Genomic DNA, 22,984 nt, shown 5'->3' on the forward strand with positions numbered 1-22,984 from the left:
GAGCTAAACGTCTTAAGCGGCTAGATAGATAGATAGATAGATAGATAGATAGATAGATAGATAGATAGATAGATAGATAGATAGATAGATAGATAGATAGATAGATAGATAGATAGATAGATAGATAGATAGACAGACAGACAGACAGACAGACAGACAGACAGACAGACAGACAGACAGACAGACAGGCACAGACAGACAGACAGACAGACAGTTAGATATATAAACAGATAGATAGATAGATAGATAGATAGATAGATAGATAGATAGGATAGATAGATAGATAGATAGATAGATAGATAGATAGATAGATAGATAGATAGATAGATAGATAGATAGATAGATAGATAGATAGATAGATAGATAGATACGCGCAAAGTCGCCGAAGTTCGCTAAGAAATGCTTCGCATTAAAAAAACACCCCCTTATTGTTGAAACCCACGCTGCTTTCACCGTAAATGAGCGACTACTCAGAACCAGCATGGTGGCCCGCCAAGTATTGCGGCCGTTTAGCCAGTTGTAAGCAGCCATGACCAAAGTTGTCACCACATTAAAGCATGGAAACGCGCGCACATCAAGGCGTTTAGGGTGGACCAAAATAGCAGTTTGGATAGCAGGATCTCTATACTTCGTCAAGGACATCGGTTACGGCCTCATTCTAATCGAAACATTATTACGACCAGGCATCAAAAAGCCTCAAGTTCCCCCAAAAAAGTATCATTGACAGTAGCAGGAAATGACTAAATATTTGCAAAAACGTTCTAAAATTATCTCCTCTATGCATTCTATAATGAAATCTATAATCAGAGTGGTGTTCTGTCATTTTTCAATACTTTAACATGTCCAAATTTGAGTTCTCTTTTTCGGGGCGAGGCACCTTGTGGTACAGGCAGTACAGCCTTGTCCGTTGTGCGCCGTGTGCTATAGGGCACAGCAAATTCATGTACCATGACAAAGGTTATGAAGACTTAGCGTGTTTATAACGCACTGAATGCTTAATGCGGAGCATTTCTTGGTCGCGCGATGTCGCGCTTCGGTGTTGGTTGTGGCGCCGTCCACACCCCAACTACGCATGCTCGCGTCTCGTGTCGGCCTAGGAGGACACCCGCAAAACAGTTGCTCCTCTCCCTCTCTCTCGCCTTGAGAGGCAGACGCAGGCAGTGTCTGCTAATTAAAAAAAAAGTGGCCCGCATCTTCGCACGGGGGCAACTCGAGTAAATGCGTCAAAGAGTGGCGGGGGTATATCTTGAATGTTGCGTAATTGAGAAACGTTCATCACCTGCCCCTGGATTCTGTACTGGCCGTTGCCACGCGTTAGTCGACGGATGCTCATGAACGTTAGTCGAGGTGAAATGAGCCGCTCTTCCAGCGCATTCACCTCCGGTATGTGCGCGGGTCGAGGCGGGTAACAGTTACCGTAGGTCACGCTCATAGACGGTACGTGCCCACGTACCAACGAGTCCTTACACGATGCGCACGCCATGTACGACTTGAACGGCTCCAGCAGTCTCTCGTCATCATCATTCTCGCTGTTAACTTTGTCGTTGATGCAAGCGCCCTTCAAGTCGACGTTGCCAAACGTGCTCCAAAGAACCCGTAACGCGTTGGTCTGCTTCGCTTTGTTCTTGATGCTCCCTACCAGCGTAAAGTCCTTGTCGAACCATAGTTGGTCACACACCTTACAGCTGTGTCCACAGCTGTGTTCGCGTTTGAAATGAGCGGCCCGCTGCGCAAACTGCTTGGCTCGCCCCACCCTTTTCGCAGCGCACACGCGGTCACAAGCAGCTTCAGAAGCCACCTCTCATTCACGACGTTTGCACGCCACTTCTCGCTCACGTACCTCTAGTCTTAAAACTCACCGCTCACGTTTCGCTTCGGGATACGCAGCTCGGCGTTGCCGTTTCGCCGCTGCTTCTCGTGCACAAAGTTCGCAATCCGCAGCTAGCTACAAACGCTTGCGTTCAGCGTCGTATGCTCGTCTCTTCGCAGGTTTGTATTCTGAGTTGCATGCTGTTGTTGATGGCGAAGATGGTGAGGGTGGGGTAACGTTGCCCAGAACAAGTGGTTGGACGATGATGTTAAGTTGTGCCCCAAAACTGGTTAAAGGTACTGTTGCCATCTGTTGCTTCCATCGCATCTACTCGAGTGAAGCAAAGTGTGAAGTCAAGTGAAAGAGGGGGGAGAGGGGATGAAAGGGGAGAGAGGGAGGGGCAGGGGAGACGAGCAGAGCATACGCAGTGGGGGTGTGAACGCCGACAACGAGTGACATGGTGCGACTAAGAAATGCTCCGCATTTATAAATGACTGCTCGCGCTCCACAACAGTTCACTGGCCACCCCGTATATACAGGCACCATAACCCGCGTTCGCAATTCAGTCAAAGGCGTCTTTATTGGCTTTGGCTGGACGTTGAAGGTGATGCTTCTGCTCCCTTTAATCAAGAATAATAATAAAGACGAAATAAGAATTAAACATTCCCAAACCATACGCAATTACGCAACATTAATGCGTTACCCTTACCACGCTGCGACGCATTTACTTGAGACCCCCCGTGGAAAGAGGTGGGCGGCATTTCAAAGACGATATTTTTTCTTGGGGTACTTCGACGGAAGAAGTGTGGTCTGTCTGTTTGTCTGCCCGTGCATTTGTCTGTTTGTCCGCCGTGACAATGAAAAGGGAGTGGCATGCCCATAGAGCCAATGGGGAGAGCAATTTGGAAGCGAAGGTAGCGCCGTCTGGATTCTGTAGGTTCTCGTAAAAAGATTTAAAAATAAATATTTTACTGAAACGTGAAAAAGTTTTTATTACCTCCTATACCCAAATATCTTTTTGAACCTAACACAATTAGGATTATTGCTTGTATAATTTATAATTGCGATAAAATGAGATAGGTTTCAAAAGCACCAGGGTGTTTCACTATGGCGGCTGCCTTTGCGCATCACAAACGACATTGTCATATAATTCTGCTTCATGGTTGGCCCTCGCTCGTTGTAGCAGACCCCCTTCTCAATTTTTCTCGTTCTATTGCAATACACTGCTTACTATAGGCTCATAAGTATCTTGCATATTTACTTAGGTAAGTTGTGATGCCGCGTACAGGCCGGGCGAAATTACAACGCTGATCACACAAGCTTGCAGCAATAAATCGTTTCATTGAAAGTCAATTGATCGAAGTTTACATAAAGTAAAGATTACGCAAGTAACATTTAGCACACACAGCAGTAAACAACATGCATGCATCCGCGTTCATGTGAAAACAATATATACGTACTACGCATAGCCCAAACGCAGGTGCCCGGAGCACAGAAGCTGTCCAGTGCTGGCAGATATGGCCATCGCACTCCACAAAACTTTCGCTAGAGTTAGTAAAGGTATACTGCTTACATCTCTGCACATGTGTAGCTCAAGATTTCGCAACACCTCATTGGCAGTATTCGGTGAATTTTCGGTAATTGGTATCAACATAACTGCCTGCCTTTCACGAGCAGTGCGGTAATACTGTTTGTCTCCTGGTCCACGCTGCTGTCAACTAAAGTGCGTTACCCTCCTTTTCAACGCGTTCGCACTATGCATGATTATGAATGCCTAAAGTTAAATGAGAAGCACTTTTCTTATGCTTACCATTCTTAAGTCTTACAAATAGAATCGTTGAAAAAAAAGGCTTCGTTTGGTTTCATTTACCTGCGCCATTATATTATTGTGCATATAGTGTTGACTAGATGAACGAACAGACACGCAGACAGATGCATGAACGGACGCACGGATGGCCGCACAGACGGATGGACGCATGGACAGTCGCAGGGGTGGATGCATGGATGAACGCAGGGACGGACGCATGAACAGACGCACGCACGGACGGTCACACAGACGGACGAATATATGATGAAAAGAAGCGAAATGGTGGCACTTGGAGTGTTGACTAGATGGACGAACGGACACAGAGACAGTTGCATGGACGGACGCATAGATTGCTGCATGGACGGATGGACGCATGAACGGACGCAGGGGTGGATGCATGGACGAACGCAGGGACGGACGTACGGATGGACGCGTGGATGCACGAACATACGCATGCATGGACGGGCGCATGGATGCACGGATGGTCACACAGACAGACGCATGAACGGGGGGAAGCAACAACGAATAACGAACGGATGCTTCGCCCCACTCTCCATCATTCACCGCGTGGGTATGCTGCCACTTTTTTGTTTTTATCTTGACTTGCCATCGCCTTTATAGCAGCGCGTTTGGAGCACGTTTGCGCTTCATGCCTTGGCACCGCCTAAAGACACCGCGTTCTAGACGAGTTTGTGCTGCATTGGAGGATGTGGCAAGTCAAGTTAAATTCAAGTAGTGTTTCTGAATACGTACCACTCTCGGAAATAGTCCTCGTCGTCTCAGCGTAGCTCGGAAGGTAGGCGGCTTGCATGGCCGCTCACTCAGATGGCGGCGATCAGCTGATCGACACCGGTCTCTATCACTAGAGTTCTCGCTGATAATGAGATCTGGACGTGACGGGTTTGCGACTTCTGGTCGCTCGCATGCAGCCTCTGCTGGCGTGAGCTTGAGTCGCGTTTCGGTCGCCAGTCGCAAATGGTCGCGTGACTGGTGCAAGTCGCCATGGTGCAGCAAGCTTAACACAGCACCCCAAGAGTACAATTAGCCTGTTTTCTCGCACAGAACATGAAATAAACGTTTTCTTCTCTCTTTCCAGACACAAGACTATCGTCTTTCGACGACATTTGCAGTAAAGCATACGGATACAGGACCAATTTTTTTTATAAACATACCAGAAAGAACTATGGCGCTGGTGTCTATGGGAGCTGCAACACGTGGTGCTTCAGCCAGCATAGGAATGATCGGTAGTACACAAATTTGCCTTGGCTTGCCTTGTCTTGTCCTTTTAGCTCCGTGTCGCTTGAATCCGCTTTGCTGCTGCACGAAGTTCAACAAAGATTTTACAGTTACAATTAGCCAACTTTACCTCTTTAGGCTCACCAATTTAAATCAACCCACGTAGTCTACAATGATTTATTCTCTTATTTTTAACAGAACCAAAACACAGCATCAAATAATGCCAAAAGTGAACTTGTAGCCCACACGTATGAAGACTACGCAAATTTGTGTACATACCCATCATTCCCATGATAGCTGAATGATTGCAGCGCCACACTTCCTTCTAGTTATTTTTGCAAATACTTTGTTGCAAGGTATCTAATGACGATGATTCTGTCACTACAGCACAGCAAATACAAAACGTAAAGATTACTAAATTTAGCCTACGGTCGACAAAACAAGCATCTATGGTTACACTTCGGTACGAAAGGGGAAACGATAATATATCAGAGAGAAAGGAGTGGGGAAACGTAGCAGTTAAGTCGCTGACATGTGCGGGATTACGCCTCTATAGTCCGAGGCGTCCGCAACAGCGCCTAGTTACCTGCGAAAACCACGAGATCAATTCATTACTCAGCTGGAATTGCCAGTAATGTGACCAAAATCTCTTTAAAACTAAAAATAATCAATAAACTGCGTCAAACAACCATAATTGAACACATCCATTGAGAGGTGCAGCAGTGTGACGCACTGCGTTCATTTTTACCCACGCAATTATTTATTCTACCATGATAGTTCAGCTTTATTATTTTGATCACCTTACAATGGATTCACCGAAGAGCAAAACTAATCCACCCACTTCTCCCTAGATAAACCACCGTCGTAATGCTGATCCCTCGTATTGATTATCTAGCTGAAAAGCAGCAGCCTCTCTGAAAAGCTACTGATAGTGTCATGCAGCCTACGTTGACAGGACTGTCGTGAATATATGAACGTTATACTCGACACTGCATAGAAATTAAATGCTGCAGTTCCAACCGGATTTCTCCAGCACAAGGTACGGTATAATGCCTATAATGCCTATAATGGAATCGGTATAATGCCTCTTCTCGTTAAGATGGCCAGCGTCATTACCCTAATTAGTGCCCACTTGCGGCAATTAAAGGCACCTTTCGAAACTCGAAGGGGTGAGGCAAACGACGGGTGACAGTATGCAGACTCTGCCGTGCACTTTTCTCCCACCTCGCGATTTCCTTGGTGTCCGGTGGCGCCCACCTTTCCGCATTGATTCGAGAGGACGTCATGTACTCTATGCAAGCGCGCCTTTAGCGGCGAATCACCTTAAAAGCGAGACTTGTGCATTCGTTTGGCATCCGTGCGTAGGGCCATAGTTAAAACATAGGAGAGACACAAAATAAGGATTAACAACACATTACTATATTCATAATTGTGACGCAACAATATAAAAGACCCGCAAGCACAGACCCTTTACACTAGTCGGCGATTAACGTGAGCAGTAAAGACCTCAGGTCTTCACTTCGCCCAGCCACATTAATTCATTTCGAGGAAATTCGTATATTTTGACCACGGCCGCCTGCAGTGAAACACTGCTCCAAAGCACTATGAAATATGCTACTACATTTAAAAACTAATTGATGGACACGCTTTGAGGTGGCATAAAATGCAACAATATTTTGGTTCCGGCCCTTGATTGTCATTAGGGGCTTTCTGTTTCTTCATAATTGCACATATATATAGGTATACTCAGGTATACATACACAAAAGCCGAATTACGCTCGGAGGCGCATGGAATTGAATGCCCGCTCGCTTCTCCGCTCTGGCCGTGGCCGACTAAACAAATGAACGCACGCGCACTGGTATGCGTGACTAAGCTCGTGTGGCAAAGCTTTTGCGTATGGAATGCACAGATCTATTGTGAAACACAGGTAGGCCAAATCATTGCAGAGTGGGTGCTAATACAGTGCACCCAATGAAGGAATTGTACCTGGCAGTCATTGTCATAAAAAAAATAAAGTTACTCGACAAAGCAGTAAAATGCCGATCAATATCAATAGAAGTTGGATGCAGCGAAGATTTTTTCCGCTCCTTCTCTTTTGATGAGTCTCTGGCACCGCCGCGGTGGCCTAGTGGCTAACTTACTCGGCATCTGATCCGAAGGTCGTGGGATATAATCCTGGCTGGGGTGGCTGCATTTTCAATGAAGTCGAAAATGCTGTAGGTCCGTGTGTTCAGATTTGAGTGCACGTTAAACAACTTCAGGTGGTCGAAATTTCCGAAGCTCTCCATAACAGCATCTCTCATAATCACATGGTGGTTTTGGGGCGTTAAACCCCACATATAAATCAATGATGAGTCTCTATAAATAGCAACTGTAATGATTTTGGATTAATTGCAACATGAATTGTCGCCATGCAATGCGAACAAAAGACAGGTAGACCTTGACACAGCGATGACAGCGTGTTATAAGCAGCTTAACTGCAATATCGCCGTTTTTGTCATCGAATAGCCAGAGGCCCACTACGTAATGCCCACTAAATCTCCTGATTGTCGTTTTTGCTCACATGTATGCACGCGTCATTTGCCTCCGTTTCAAAGAGCATCACCCCGATGCTAAATCAGTAGTCTTGATTATTTTAAAGAAACGTCTCCAGCAATTGGCTTTCTGTAATCAACACAGAAGTGCAGGCAGCCGTCTTTTTTTTTTAAAAAGCACTACATGTGCCTCCCAGGGGCTTTTTGATGGTTGAATGACGTGGTCTTGAAGCACTTTGTCGACTTGCTGATGTATGGCTTCGCGTTCCTTTGGAGCCACGTGATAAGACTTCTGGTGAATTCTGGTGAATAAGTCTCGCCATGTCCTCAGTAATTATCCGATGCTTGGTTAGAGGGCTGCGGCCAGCTCTTCTTGTTGTCGAAAAGCAGTCTTGGAATTCGGCCAGTAGCTGAAGAAGCCTCCATCGGTCGTCCTTTGACAAAGTAGTGGTGATGTCGAAAACTGGCGCTGAATGAACTTTTGGCGCCTCGTCGACTCCCGACAACCAGCCTTCGGCATATACGACATCGTGAAAGTAAGCGACTACCGCACCTTTTAGAAAATCCTGGTGATCAGCACTAAAATTTGTAAGGAGAAAGCCCGTGCGCCCAGCTGCGACACTGCCGATACCTCGTGCGACGGAAATGCCGTGTGTGGGGAGCGAGATTGCTTGGTCTGCCACTCCTTCGGCGTCAAACTGAGCCGCGGCTTCCCCAGACATCAGCGTGAATGACCTATGAGGGAGAGCCGCATTGTCATCATTTAGCCTCAATTGGTCTGGCCACGCCTCTGGACAATCGGTATGCCAGGACTTTGCCGAACGTAATCAAACTGTCGGGGATGTTAATGACGGCTTCATATTCTCGTAATAAGCCCATGCCAACAATCAGATTCTTGCAGCATGCGGCGAGAACATCGGATATAGTGAAATGTTCTTTACTTTAGGAATTGCTCTCTACGTCTTCGTATATAGAAGCGTTCAAACAAAGGATCATCATGATTCGATGTAGGTGCGTATGCTTATACCACGTTTATCTTGAGCTTTGGAGAAACCTAATTACGATACTTGCTACCCTCTCACTGATGCTATAGTATTCTTCTATGTTGCCTGCGTTATCCTTTCGTATAAAAAACTCCACCCCTGGTTCTTTTCAATCAACTAATCCAGGGTAGCATATGACGTATCCATTCTTTAGCACTGTATAAGCCTCCGATGTCCTCCTGACTTCTGTGAACCCCACTACATCCAAATTATCACCCTTTAATTCTTCGAATTGCACAGCTAGACTAGCCTCATCAGGTAGCGTTCTAGCGTTGAACGTAGCCAAGTTCAAACTCCAATGGCTGCCTGTCCGGACCCAGAGATTCTCAGTACCCTCATCTGCATAGCAGTTCTGACAACCGCCTCGGACAGTCGCTTGGCAGCCGCAGGGGACTGAAGGCCGGGGGTCAATTGCTGATTTTATATGTGACGTAGTGGCCACATACTGCACTACGGTGGGCAAACCTGCTCTGGTGAAGAAGGGCATTACCGGCTGGTGGTCGCCAGTAACGCCGCACCTCATACCCTCCTTTTTTAAAACGGTTCTTTCATGACGAATTTTGAGTAAATATACGTTCAAAATGAACCAGCATCGGCATGCGAACCGAATTTCGTCATAACATGCTGGGCTGTAGCGCTATCTCCGAGTTATGATGAATATGATAGATTTAACGTCCTAAAACCAACATATGATTATGAGAGCCGTCGTAGTGGCGGTCTCCACAAATTTCGACCACCGGGGTTTTTTAACGTGCGCCAAAATCTGTGCACACACGCCTACAGCATTTCCACCTGCATCAAAGATGCAGCCACCGCAGCCTGAATTTGATCTTGCGACCTGCGAGTTGGCAGCCGAGTACTTAAGCTACTAGACCACCGTGCTGGGGCCGCTAATTCTAAGTAAACATAGAATTGATTTCTTCACTAATCGTCGAGATGTAATCCTTTTTTTTCTGTCTTCTAAGCCGTGTCTGCCAAGTCGAAACGAACTGAGCAATTGATCTTGGTATGGGCGACTGGTTTCCGCGTAGGAATTCTACCGGCCGTTAAGCACTTCCAAAGTAAAAAAAAAAGACTGCTAACAGTAGAGGAACTCGTTTACAGCTCTTTTGGTTGTAGGGGGAGTAAATAGGCCTTATCTTTCCTTTGTGTAACATATAAATAAAACTTCAACTTGAAGAAAGAAGCAAACAAACGTGTCAGAGGGCCACCCAACTGCTGAAAGTTGAACTTCTTTCGTGATTCATTGGTTTGTGTGCCGTCTTCAGAGTATTTCATAGCTGTTTTATACAGTCACAAGAACACGGCAAAATCGTTCACCTAGCGAGGTCAACCACTACAGTGAACCAGTTTCATTCCTCTTGAACCTTCACTGAATGCAAAAGAGAGCAAACATTTGCTCCTTCAGAACATCTTGATCTTGAAGGCGCCGGTATAGCTTCCAGCAAGTTCAATTTTATTGTACTGAAAACTTTTTAATTCCATGTAAAAGACACTATTACGTATAAAACGAAGCTAGAGAAGTGTAATAAACTGAAAAATAAAATGTAGCAAGACACAGCATATTGGTTGTCAGGCAGACAGCAAACTGTTCTGTCTTAGCAAACTTTTGACCCCGGGAGCCGGTACAAAAAATCGTGTTTTCTAGTTAGCTGAGGACCCACTGTACACTTCTCATGTTAGTTTCGAAGAAAGAGCACTTGATTACATACCATCGTTATTTGGCTTTCACTGATTGCAGCATACAATATCCTTTTTATCTAACCCGGAGAAATTCCTAATGTAAACTTGGAAGTAAATTTTTTGAAGAACGTGCAGCCGTACATAACGAACCACTTTGTGGTATGTTTTTGTTTTTTTTACCATTATTTGCACCTTGAAACTTTTTCCCCCAAGTGCAATCATGATAGCTTAGCGTTCCGTGCTTCCCTTAGTTTTTTTTCGAGAAGTTATCTTAACAAACCAGCAAACAAACATACGCAGTTTTCCCTCACTATGAAATTTCTGAATTCTAAAAGTGCCTACAGTACGCTAAGAAATGCTAAGTGCTATCTATCTATCTATCTATCTATCTATCTATCTATCTATCTATCTATCTATCTATCTATCTATCTATCTATCTATCTATCTATCTATCTATCTATCTATCTATCTATCTATCTATCTATCTATCTATCTACGTCTGGGTGCTTTCATAAGCGCCCCCTTAGCTGAAATTGAACCAAACTTAGTATAGAGGATAAGATGATTTGAAGAATATGACTTGCTGCATCATGTCATGAATGATATCACAATCCCATCACGTACATCGTCGAACCCTTTCTGCCAGGTGTGTGGAACATACCCGTGGGCGGGTATGTGCCACAGATATGCGGGTATATTCATATCTAACCAAGAACGACGAGATCACACATAGGTAATTTGAAGCGTCAAGAAAAAAGTGTTTTTGGCAGCGTTGACCCGACGAATAAAATAAAATGTAAAGAAACCAAAAGCAAGCTTTCCGCGTGGGCATCCAGAATTCTACCACTGAGCCATGCCAGGTTTTGATACTGCTTGAAAAAAAAATACCATTCAGGCAAAATGTTATTATTTCGTCGATTGTGGTTGCATTCTGGCTATTTCATTTGTATACCTTACTTATGTTGTCTTATAATACAGCTTTCACGTCGTGTTAACGTCATTGTAGTTAGGCGCCGTCCACTAAGGCTGAATTCTGTAGCACTGCCCCGGGTTACCATCTTCCCAAACACAGACGCTACATATCATCTTACCACTTTTGGTGTTGGTAACGTTCATGTTACTGTCGGCATTGTTACGGAAGTGTAAGTAAATAACTGGTTGTATAAGACATATGCGACTGCTACACGTGCACGTACGACATTTGTACAAGTCATTAGTGTCGTTTCGTAACGTTTAATTGATTGCACCTCAGTCACTTTTCTTCCAAATGCTTCGCGATGACGTCGATTCCCAAGGTACGTGGGATCAGCCGAATGTTTTCAGAAGACTGGGCTAGTGGTTAGTTATATTGATTGAAAGTTACTCAATCTATAGTGGTCGACAAGTAGCTATCAAAATATTTAAAAAGGAGAATTCCTTGCTGTAACTCTTGTAGATCACGCATCATATTTTTATGGCTCACGAAATATTGTCCAGCACCACTTATTCCGTGTATCATTTGAAGTGTAATATGTAAACCAGTGACTACAGCTATGAAAACGACAGTAGTGAGGACAATTGTCATTACATTGAAAAGATTGCTACCAGTGTGAATGTGTGGAATTACGGAATATTGTAAGATGAGCCAATCTAAGTAAGGCTTACAACTTTTTGTAAAAAGAGCCAGCTTTTGAGGCAGTGGACCGTCTTGCGAAGTGAGCTGCACTCCGCCCATCAGTAGACGTAGACGTCATCCTGCATGAAGACCTCAGGCCACTAACCAGATACTGAATGCGTGGGCAATGGCAAGAGGAATGAAACGCAGCCATCAAGAAGAAATTGCAGATAGTAAAGCCAAGAATAGGAAGATATGCTACACAAAAACGTAACAGGCATCAAGAGGTTGCACTGGGCAGACTCTGGATTGGTCATATATATATATATATATATATATATATATATATATATATATATATATATATATGACGTAAGAAGGTAGCGATGGTTGGTAGAAGCCAAGATGGAAGAAGTGACAATAGAATAATCAAGGTGTATGAGCCGGGCCACGTCCCCCAGTCCTCATAGTGTCCCACGAGTCGACGGGATGACGACCTAGCCGCCGCTCATCAGACTCAGATCATTCACGAAGCCACCGGCAATACGCTTCAACTGAATATCGACCACAGAAGAGGTGATCACAGGCGCATGCATTTACCGGCATCATGACAGAAACGACTGACCTTCCCATTTTTAAGTACTCCGGAGCAGCGGACGATAGACCTGTACATGACTTGTTCGGTGTGTTCGAGCTCCACGCTACCGCTGCATCTTGGTCGGAACGGGAGATGGTTACGAGCTTCAGCGACTACGTCACCGGTGAGGCATTTAAGCTTTACCTCACCCACATCTTTGAAAATGACGAGTCATGGCAAAAGATCAAAAAAGAGATGATCACTCGTTTTACCGACTGTGACGAAGATCTATTTATTGTCAATTATATCAAGACAACCGCACACTATCGTCAATTCTCTAAGCAGTCCTCAAGCATTCGAAAGCCCAACGTGAATCGACAACTGCCACAAGGCGAAAGGGCACATGAGTTCACTGACAGGCGACCATGCACGCATTTAGGGAAAAAACCCAACTATCTAACGTGCTTCTCTTCTGCACGAAAGTCGGCATTTCCAAAGTCGTCACTCCAGCCCACAACACGAGACGTTGCTTACCCACCTAATGCACTTCATTCTTCGTCTCGCGTACGTAGTCCACTACACGGGTTTTAATCACGCGGCTCTTCAAGTGCTCCTGACGCTCACTGTTTGCCTCATAATGACGCTGTGTTCACAATATACGAGCTGACGCACCAGGAAAATACCCTGTGGAGCCATGCTCCTTCCGTACGGGTTCATGCATTGCCGTCTAGTGCATACAGAACTTGACAGTCGAAGCAACACCGAAGGCTCAGACGCATCGAACGTCGCACGCTGCAATGCGCAAGAGCCTCTCGTAGTGAACAGGGTAGAAGAAGCTTCCGAAGAACTTTCTACCAACTCTGAAGCATTACCTTGATTGCCCGAAATACATGACAACAGCCCAGAGACTACCAGCTGCCGACTGGGCACCACGTCAAGTTGTCAAGAAAACCAGCGCAATGCTCAAGAAGGGATCACACCGTAATACGTTCCACAGCAGCATCAGCAACGCCAGCAAAAGCAAGTCCAAGAATCACAGACACTCCAACGTATACACCTTCAAGGACGATGACGCAAAGTAAGCCTCCTAAAACAAATTCAAGACGTGACACATCTTCGCATAAGAGATCGGCGTCACAAACGCATTTGGCACAAGAGATCAAGACTGTGCCCACAATTACAGCTCCGAAACCAGAGAACACACGGATGCAGATGGCGCGGAACACGTAGCTATAGCATCAGTTTTGGCAACCACGGATCGCACAATAGTCTGCACAGACTCCAAAGCCGCAGCTAGGACCTTTCGCGCCAGCTCGGTTTGTAAAGAGGCAGACCGAGTGCTCTCGCGTGCAACGTGGGCTACTACTAAACACTTGATCTGGTTCCCCGGCCATGTAGGCGAAGATGCTCACCCCCTCATTCCTAACGCCAACGAGCTAGTTCAGTCCCAGGCGCGCGACTTTACTCGCAGCGCCAGGAGAGAGGGCGACCCAAGGCCCAAGGGCGAGCCATGGCAGCGGGACCCGCTCCTAACGTACAACGAAATTTGTCGGCACTACCGACTTGAGCAGAGAAAGTTTTCTCTACCTTATTCTCTTCTAACGAGACCGCAAACTCTCACTTTACGTCTGTTACAAACAGGTGCTTAACCTTCACCTATATCTCTTATTCACGTTTTATTAGTGAAATAAAGCCGGGCTGCCTTCGATGTGGGCTCCGGAAATGCAATTTGCAACATATGCTGTGACAATGCCCCATGCTGCGCGCGACTGCAGAGTCTCCAGCCACGGAGGATCAGTGGACCGCTCTCCTCACAAGTCTGAAAGAGGAATATCAACTTCGGGCTCTTCAGAGAGCCCACGACCTGGCCGTCGAATTCAACCTCCCGGTTCCGTCGTGGACGCGGCCCGCGAGCGAACCACCTTAGGGGGACTTGTCTTCTCAGGACAAAATAAAGTTTACTTCAGTTCAGTTCAAGAGATAAAAAGGCATTATCTGTAGAACGCAGAGACCAAGACACCACTCCGTCTGCCGCGACCATCTCACTCGCAAACTGGAAGCACATAGTCTGTTCCCGCTACGACACACAATTTGATGCCTTCGACATCCGAACCTGAAATACTACAGGGACTCCCAACCTTGTCCGTTCCTCACAAGAACTCGGCCGATGTCATCACCAGTGCAGATCTCCAGGGTGTGGTTATGCCATCCAGGACGCAACTGCCAGCTTCGTCGACACGAGTTTTCTTCTATAGATATGGCTGGACTGCTTCCCTCTGCTGTATTTTTTTTGTGTGAGTTAAGGAACTCTCTTCTGAAATGAAACTACGGTGCATTTCGACATTTTCCGCTCGCTTTAACACGCGTTTTTGTTGTTTTGTTACCTTTCTGACGCGACTTTTTTCGGGGGAGGGGGAATCATGTGACGTAAAAACGTAGCGATGGTTGATATATATATGTATATGTGACGTATGAAGCGATGATTGGTAGAAGCCGAGAAGGAAGAAGTGAGAGAATAGAATAAACATGGGGTATGAGCCAGGCTTCATCGCCCATTCATCATAGTGTCACACAAGTCGACAGGATGAAGACCTCGCAACCACTTCATCGCCCGGCCATCATCATCAATGACCTCAGCGAGACGCAGTGACCGAAGGCGGACCACCAAGACCACCAAGCATCATGACAGCAGCATCAGAAGGCCTTGACATCCCTAAGTACACCGGATCAGCGGACGACGGACCCGTACAGGACTGGTTCAACCTGTTCGAGCTCCATGCCACCGCTGCATCATGGTCGGAACGGGAGATGATCATAAACTTCACTGACTACATCTCAGGTGAGGCATTGAAATTTTACCTCACCCACATCTTCGAGAACGATGAGTCTTGGAAAAAGATCAAAGAAGAAATGATCACCCGTTTCAAAGAATACTATGAAGACCTGTCCATACCTCATCAGCGGAAGGCTTCTCAACTCGCCCATCAGAGTTACGCGAAGTCTTCCCGCACTAAGCCTATTTCCCAAACGAGACCTCAGAGAAAATATACCACCATTGTACCATCATATGACTCTTCCGAAAAAACGTCACGCATTCGAACACCGACTCGTAACTTGCACGTCGCAAGAAACAAGGTAAAGCCTCCGTATACCGAAAGGAATTTAGACCAGTTCGGCAAAAGACTAAACCTAAAGCCGGCTTTCCCAAGAACAATGAAATCGGCTTTTTCAACGTGTTCACTGCACCACAACGCTTCACATTTTACTGAACCACCCGAATTCCTTGATGCTTCGTGTCGCACACATGGCCCACACGGCTCCGGATGCGTGACGGCAATTACGCACGACGAGTTAGTAAATCCACATGAAACCAACCCAGACAACGAATGTTCACAGAAACATCATTCGTTCAAAGTATTCAGCTCAGCAGTTCCATCTCCTGTCTGCAACTTTACTGATAAACCTGATGAAGCACCTCACAAGATCGTAGCATTTACGCATGACGAGTTAGTAAATCCGCACGAAACCAACCCAGACAACGAATGTTCACAGGAATCTCATTTGTTCAAAGTATTCAGTTCAGCAGTTCCACAGAGACAGAAGCATTCACAATCAGCATCTTGTGAAGAAAAGTGTTCTGCAGATGCGTCGAGTGTTCATCAATCACAAGATGGAAGCGACGTGAATCCAGTACACAACCTCACTGCATATAATGAAAACAAAACCACAGGTGCGACTTCTGATGACATAAGTACGCTTCAGGCAACGACCAACAATGAACGGTTTATAAATACAGAAGATTCAAGTGCATCAAACCCGCCACATTATCTGGCGCCAGAAACAGTTGCATTGGTTGGCATCGTAGAAGCCTGCGGAGGACTCGCTAAGAATCCTGGCGCAACACGATCAATGTCACACCACAAGCAAGTTGACGAAACGAATAAATTACAACGTCAACGCATACTTCAACATTGTCAACGGCGAAACAAAACTTCATCGAGTGCACTCTTAAGGCTTCAAGAACATTGCAAAAAGGCCCATCGTGGTGGATACATTCTCCACCAAAGATCAAGAATGTGCCTTCCATCAAACCATCTGCGACATCGCCATAGAAAAATTTCTAAAAGCCATAAAAGCACCCCTTGTACTCGGCAGAAACACAGGCAGCGCCCAATCAACCTCGATCAACGCGCACGCAAGCTGCCTGCACGACCTGTGCCACGACGAAGAATTCGATGCCTACGATATCTGAACTGTCCATTCTGCAAGGTGTTCGAACCTCGTTTCTTCTTCACAAGAATGCCGGCTGCGATTTCCGCTATCTCTACGTCCAAAGCATTCTTGTGTTATCCAGGACGCAACCATCAGCCTCACCCACCGGAACTCCTGCGTTAACCGGACTGCTGCACTCTTTCCTGAAGTTTTGCGAGTCTACGGAACACCACGGGGCCATGAAGCCAATTGTGCATTTTGACATTTGTGACTTCTCAACCTCTCCTTGTGTACTTTTCCTTGTTCGTAATCCATGCCTTCTTTCGAGGGGGAGGGGGAATCGTGTGACGTATGAAGCGATGATTGGTAGAAGCCGAGAAGGAAGAAGTGAGAGATGGAATAAACATGGCGTATGAGCCAGGCTTCGTTGCCCATTCATCATAGCATCACATGTATATATATATATATATATATATATATATATATATATATATATATATATATATATATATATATATATATATATATATATATTATATATATATAAACTCACATTTCAGAGGCGAAGCTTCTTAAAGCGCCATCCGTTCGTCCCTCATAGTAGTGCGTAGCATGTCTTAGACTTTGACCTGCAAGGTGGTGCCGGTGGGAGATTTCTCCTGTGCGTTGTTGAACAATAAAAAATTCGCAGCGTGCACGTTAATAAAAGCCACATTCTCCTGTCTCTCATTCCCCATCAGCAGCCATTGGCATGTACATTGAGCACTATCTGAGAAGAAAGGGTTGCTACGTTAAACTCGTTGGGCTTAACCTCCTTGGTTTTAGAAAGGTTTAGCGAGCATTGGGCCGCAGTGCCGTGAATAATGTGAACTAGTATATGCCATGAACTCGGGGTCATTAAAGGTGGAAAGTAGACACGAAGCGCAAGCCGTAAGAAAGTGTGCGTGTGCCAAAGCCGAATTATCCTGTCTCTCATTCCCCATTAGCATTCATTGGCATGTACATTGAGCCCTATCTGACAAGAAAGGGTTGCTACGTTATACTCACTGGGCCTAACGTCCTTTGTTTTAGAAAGGTTTAGCGAGCGTTGGGCTGCAGTGCCATGAATACAGTGAACTTGTATATACTGAACTCGAGGTGGTTAAAAGTGGGAAGTAGACACGAAGCGCAAGCCGTAAGAAAATGTGTGTGTGCCTCCTCTCGTTCAGTCCTTGGAACATCCGCTGGATGGCGGTGCTTCTATATGAGGAATATATGACGAAAAGATGCGAGATGGTGGTACTTCTTGACTAGATGGATGAACGGACACACAGACAGATTCATGGATGGACGCACGAATGGCTGCACGGACTAATGGACGCATGGAAGGACGCAGGAACAGATGCATGGATAAACGCAGGGATGGACGCCCGGATGGACGTGCGGATGCACGAACAGACGCACGCACGGACGCGCGGAAGCAAGAACAAATGGACGGACGGATGCTTCGCCCCACTCTCCATCATTCACCCCGTGGATATGCTGCAATTCTTTTTAGGCAACTCTCCAGCACCGTATTGTGAAAAATGTTGGGATGTGGTTTCTGTTGTTTCGTTCATGTTTTATTTATGCCCTTTCTTTTCTTCTCGCTTTTCCTGCAACGCAGTGTAGCAAACCGGTACAAGACGGTGCAGCTGAAGATCTAGTTCTCTCTTCTCGCCTATCTCACGAAGTCATCGCACTCCAGCCGGAGTCCAGGGGCTTTAACGATGCCAACATGACAAGTATGAGAGGCACGTCTGAATTCAGAAAAGGTGCATTCTTTTAGCATTCAGGCTGGCTGACCGCATTAAGCGCGCATCTTGGGCGCGTACGGTACATGCAGTCGTTCACGCTCTGCGTATTACAGCGTGAGACTTACGGAGGAGAAGAGCGCCGGTGTTATTTGAGCTTCTCCTTGCTGTGCCAATCTTGGCGTGCTATGCGCCAAGGATTGGAATATGCTAAGTGCGCTCGTCATTTCAGGAATAAACGACGAAATAAGAGTGCCGAAAGTAGGAGGCACTTAAAGGCACAGGGGTGAACAGGAACCTTGGTGTTAATTCGGCGACTCCCTCACCTGAGGGAGTACCTCGCTTTCATCTTAAGCAGATGTTTATTAAGGACAGCCTCGGCTCAACCTTCGTCCATATTTCCTTAGCCAGCCACAGCCCCGAGAATCGTTGGCTAGCAATTGATTGTAGTTCTAAGTAGCATAATATAAGGTTCCACTTGTTGTCTCAAGAAGCTGACGTTCCGTGTTCTCTCTTGCGTTAGAGTTATCACGTATATGTGAATAATCTCGTTTCGTTGCAGAAATGATCTGCTGACTTGTCTTCTTGCCTTTTGTAGAATTCCATTTTGTTGTTCCCATTAAACTGGAAGCATTTTATCAATTTGTGAAGAGCAATTTTAACACCAATGGTCTATTTTTCGCGCACATGAAATAAAATTGCAAATCACTGTATACATCATGGCTATTTCACCCTGAAGTCAAATTACCTAATGTATTCAATGTTAAGGTAACCACTAATTTCGTAGAACATCTTATACGACTGCTGTGCTGTCCCTTGTGACTCAAGATTTATTAGCGAAGAATCTTAGTTATAGACACTGCCGATTGATTTACAAGACACTTACACGGTGTCGTTAACCTGCTGCACTTTCGCTGTATGGCTGTACCCGCACGAAACAGCTAAAAGCGGACTTGCCTGCGCATAGTTATTTCGTGATAAGAACTTGTTGTTAGGTTGGTTATTGAATACACATCATGATGTTTCGCTAAAAATAACAAAAAAGATGTAAGAGATAGGCCAGGCGCTAAAAAACATCCGGAAAATTTGAGGAATGTATATGGCGCCCATCTTTCGTCCCACTGCCGAGAACGCAAGTCGGAGCCAACGTTTTGTGAAGCCAAGATTCTAGGTAGAAATCAGAAGAACCAGATCGTGAACTTTGAAAGGTGTTTCAAATAAAAAACTAAAAAACTAGCTGTGTTAATGAAACGTCCATGTGGGTGTTCAACAGCGAAATTTAGTTTTTCTACATCGCATCCCGTATCCCCATAAGTTGTGTGACCGCACGGTATGCCTGTGCCTTATTGTGCTATATATTCTGTTACAGCCTTTGCAATAAACCCGTAGCTAGAGCGGCACCTGCCCTGTCTCTCAAAAGTGTCTGTCTTTTTATTGGGCAGAAATTAAGATCATATGTAATTCAATATGAACAGTAAGGAGAAGAGAAGAGGAAAGAGACATCTAATCGCGAAGAGTGCCCACACCGCGCACTGCCAGTAGAATAACTGGTTGGGAAACACATGCACTGTGGTATTCAAGCTATGTGCGTCATGGTTTTTCTTGAACACAGCTGGAAGCAGTGACGACAAAATAGCGCATATCATCGCGAAAAAGAAAAAAAAGAGTGAATATATGTTACTCTTTTCAATTAGCCTGGAGATGCTCCATACATGACTCGCTTCAAATATAGCACGTACTTTTGACTCTGTTTCGGGGTCTTATGACTCTCCGGTGAGACTACAATGACCTCGCGTGTCTCTTTAAAGAGAGTCATGTACGTGGCAAATCAGGACTCACAGGAAGCGTATAAGGACTCTAGTTCTTTTTAGGGGCGAAGCTCCCTGAGGCGTTGGTCTGTCCATACCTTGTATGTATGTATGTATGTATGTATGTATGTATGTATGTATGTATGTATGTATGTATGTATGTATGTATGTATGTATGTATGTATGTATGTATGTATGTATGTATGTAGTACGTAACCACCGGGGGCACATACCCGCTCTAGGGCGGGTATGTGCCGTAGGGGATGCGAGATGAGAGATGGCGGTTCTTGGAGTATGCACTAGATGGGCGCATGGACAAACGGGCCGACAGACTAGCAGATGGACGGTTAGATGGATAGACGTGCGGAGGTACAAATGGATGGACGCACGAACAAACAGACAGACAGATGAACGGAATCACGCACGGACGCATGTGCAGACGTACGGACGTATGGATGGACGCTGGATGGTCCCTTGGACGGACGGAAGCAAGAACGAACGGACGGACGGAACCACGGATGGGCTGACAGATGCTTCGCCCCACTAATCATCGTTCACTCCAACGATATGCTGCGATTTTTTTAGAGTGTGCTGTTTCTTCTCCTTTCAAACTTTCTCACCCGTTTCTCTCAACCACTACAAGGTAGCGTATCCAGTTCATCCCTGGTGAAGCTCGCACCTTTTCGTTCTTCTCTCATGATCTCCGCGATTGAAGTATACGAGTGGTTAATCACAAGGGAGCCAAAAGAAACTAGGCATCCCGTAAACGGTGTTCTTTTTTCTGCTTCATGATTTCATGGCCGACCCCAGAATAGAGCATCATCTCTCTGTCTCACTTAATAGCAGCCGAATCGTGTAAACGGTGCTGACTTTCTCTACTGTCGCTTGACTTTAGCAGTTGTAGAGACACCCTGGCGCTCTGTGTCAACTATGAATAAAATAAGCAAAAAAGCAAATGTTTCTGCAAAACAGGTCCTTGAAAAACAGACCAAAGTTTATTGAAAAATTATGCAATGAACATTCAGGTGTAAGTCCAGCGCTTGTCAGTTGTTCTTCTTTGCTGTCTTTGTGTGGTTTTTGGCCGTTTTGTTTTCCTTATAAGGTGATTTATCGGCTGACAGTACTACGTTACATATTGTCCACTAAAAAATGTGTGCATATGTATATTTTCTAGTATAGAGATTATCATCAAAAAAAAAAAGCTACCAGACCAATACAGACGTCAGACCATTGCGGCCAGGTATATGATAGGGTATATGATGGACTTCAGGGTTGGAGCTCTAAACCCACGTTGTAGTTGGGAGATCCGTCGAATGCAGAAAAACCGGAAGAGGAGTATTAAATCTGATCGCATGGCGCTCTGAAAAATTTGCCTAAGTCGAAGTAGACGGGAATTAGTCTCGCCCCCTCATTGAAATAGAGCTTGAACTCGCCCCCACCCATATTTACAAAACCTGACCGTCAACCAAGCCTTGCCCGCCTAAATATACCTGCTTACTAAGGGAAATACCAGGGTAGTTTTAATTGGTTATACAGGTGTCTGTGACATCAATCTAAATCAGATTTAGAAAAAAAGTAACTGCATAAGTTTCAAGCTTGGCCACAAAGTTCGAAATTCGTGTCATTTAAATTAAGTTGTCAAGTTAAGAAGCAACATGGTAAAAGGAAAATGCGCAATCGAATTCAATCATGCTCTTGCTATTCCACTGATGGCGTTTGTCACAACAAACATCAAAACCATTTGCACCAACATAAGTGACTGTTTTTTTCTCTGCTGCTTCTACAGATTTTATACTCGCAAACGGCTTCCCTTAGGTAGCCAAATGTCCAGAACGACTTCTAAAGGCAGACAAAAAGCTTTCATCGGCGTATTACATCGCTTTAAAATTGTATCGGATTCGATAAGTGCAGCGCCAGCGCAGTGCCAAAAATGTCACAGCTGGTGCCGCTTATCGTCTTTCGCGCAAAGCACTCTCAAGGCAACAGCTGGGGGTCATTCAGTGTGGATTCCGTCCTTCCGAAAATGTGGTCGTTTAGCAACGCCGCGTCTTGTGCAGGCCACCGCGACCAACATGTCGAATAAGCGGCGCTTAGGTTTGTGGTAAACAACTGAGATCGGTATAGTCTGCGGTCACACACACTTCTGGCGACGACAACAGTAGCTAACTTTTGCAATAGTTCTCCCTCTTGCCAAACCTATATCGTGAAATCTGCGCAAGGTGCCGAACCATTTTGGAAAGCTATTAGTATTTTGTTTTTCAGCGCAGTGATCGAGAAAGAACGCCGATGGCACAAAAATATAAAACCTATTGAAATTAAAAACACTTGCCCAGAGGAAATAGCACGGAAGAACGACTTGGCAGCAGTGAAATTGCAGTCGCTCATAATTTTTTTTCACTCGCCGTATGAAAGAGTCAAAGTAGTATTGTCCTCTTTGTGAAAATAAAATCCCGAGTAAAGCTTGAATAACGATAATTTTGTTCAACTCTACAGTTAGATGGTTAGCATACGTTTAGTAATGTCACATAACATGAGGTGTGAATACAAAGGTGCATTGCTTCGGCCTAAGAATCACCGGATCACATATCATGTTTGCTCCCGCCCCCCCCCCCCCCTTCACCTCGCCCGCCAAAAATTAAGAAAACAAAACGAACAGAAAACATTTTTTACGTTGTTTCCGTGGACCTTGTTCAACAAATAGGCCCTATATATTCGTTGAAAATTTATGCCACAATCAGGAGATTCTCTAAAGCAGTCTAAAATGGTCTTCCTTGCGGGCCTCACGATCGCATCAGTTGCGATTATGTACGTGTAAATAGCTGAGCTATGTCTGATTGAAGGGCAAATCAGTATCTACAGCTAAGCAGAATACCTCTCTAGTTGGTACGAAAATTTTTTGGCGTAATC

At 45.3% G+C, this 22,984-nt stretch overlaps 1 long non-coding RNA gene across 2 annotated transcripts in view; it reads right to left on the reverse strand.

Moving 5' to 3' along the window:
* Positions 1–22,984, reverse strand: part of LOC142814452 (uncharacterized) — a 512,230-nt gene that overhangs the window by 15,975 nt on the left and 473,271 nt on the right. The window contains exon 4 of one of the 2 annotated variants that reach the window (XR_012894933.1): positions 4,839–4,934. The exons of the other annotated variant lie outside the window; for it this stretch is intronic. This is a non-coding gene — a long non-coding RNA (uncharacterized LOC142814452). Of the gene's footprint in view, positions 1–4,838; positions 4,935–22,984 lie in introns of those variants that run through there. 2 annotated transcript variants of the gene reach the window in all.

The sequence above is a fragment of the Rhipicephalus microplus genome, chromosome 4 (assembly GCF_043290135.1).
Source record: "Rhipicephalus microplus isolate Deutch F79 chromosome 4, USDA_Rmic, whole genome shotgun sequence".
NCBI classification, from domain to species: Eukaryota; Metazoa; Arthropoda; class Arachnida; order Ixodida; family Ixodidae; genus Rhipicephalus; species Rhipicephalus microplus.